The sequence below is a fragment of the Limulus polyphemus genome, unplaced genomic scaffold, assembly GCF_000517525.1.
Source record: "Limulus polyphemus unplaced genomic scaffold, Limulus_polyphemus-2.1.2 Scaffold966, whole genome shotgun sequence".
In the NCBI taxonomy this organism is placed as follows: domain Eukaryota; kingdom Metazoa; phylum Arthropoda; class Merostomata; order Xiphosura; family Limulidae; genus Limulus; species Limulus polyphemus.
In genome coordinates, this window is record NW_013666576.1 from 188,959 (window position 1) to 190,467 (window position 1,509).

Here is a 1,509-nt window from a genome sequence, read left to right on the forward strand (position 1 = left end):
GCTTTCGGACTTCACCTTGATATTAGTTGAAGATGGACTCGGGTGAAGTCCGAAAGCTCGTTGGATGTAAGACTTTTTCAAGTTGTTTTACTTATTAAATTATAGGAAGTGGAAGTTCTGTGAGGAGGAAATCTGAGGTTTTATTTTAGTACGTAAGTTTGGATGTTTAAGTTTTTATGTAATTATGATGTAATTTGGACTAATTAATGTGGATTATAATCTTTCTTGCAGTGAAATTCATTGTCGCGCTTAGAGTTCCAAAACATGTACCTGTCACTAGTGTTGTTAAACATCGATATTCTTGTGTACGAAAACGGGATTATCTCCAAAATTCTCTCCAAATGAGTATAAGCCTGTGTTGGAGTATGGCCCATCAGTAAAAATGAAAAATTCTATATACATTCCTCCCCCCAATGCACGTGGAAATTTCATTGGATGTTTGACATACATAACAACCTTATGACGTCTGTTTCTAACCATGTTCGTACTGATCCGGTATTTACTTGCGGCTGCGAACCTGTGATTTAGTCTCGAAGCTTGTATGCACCCTTGTAACCAATTTGCAATAACCTACTGTGAATTGGCTAGTTTCCACTTATCAGATGACTCTAAATATTAGTTAACACCTAAATGTCTTCTTTAATATTCTAGTTATCGTTCATGAACAATTTGAACTGATTTAAATTCAGTGATACACATCAAAGTGACGATTGAAATTTTTACCATAATCAAACATTTGCATTTTAAATCATATGACTAAATAATCAGATACCTGACTTTTATAACAATAAGAATTTCCTATTGTTCTTTAATCGTATTGATCAGCTTATATATAGTGCATTTAATTCCTTGTGATCTTTGTTTTAAACAATATCTAAGTGCATTCATCGATTTTCACTCATTTTAGCCCCCACAAAGACAAGCTCAGCGATAATTCTGAAGACTTATAACGCTAAAAACTGTATTTAGTTAGCTGTGCTGGGCACAGCACTGATAGCTCATTGTATAGCTTTGCGCTTAACAACAAATAAACAGATAAAATGCTCGTTTTGACATACACAAGTTAAATTACTAATAAGACAGTTTTCATATAGGCATCAGGAAATTTAGATTTTTTTCTATTTTACTGCCTTTTATTATTTTTTTTTATGTTTTGATATACGTGTGTTTGTTTAGTAGACAAAACAACAATCACGGCAAAGCAAAAAAATTGGCTTATAAGCAATTGAATAATATACTGTTCAACTATATATATGTATATTTAGAAGCTTCCCGGAGAAGAAAAGAATGCAGAGTAAGGACTGACCAGATGTGAATCTGATTGAACACGTGCGAAAATTTCAAGGAAAAAAACGTGATTTAATTCCAAGACATACTGACCAACTCTGAGTAGAAACTACAATACTCCAGCAACTAATTATAGTATTTTGGCACTTGTGTATAAAGTTAAAATCATAAATAATATTCAACGTTAAGCTGGTGCACAATTAAAAACATTTTATTTAGGCC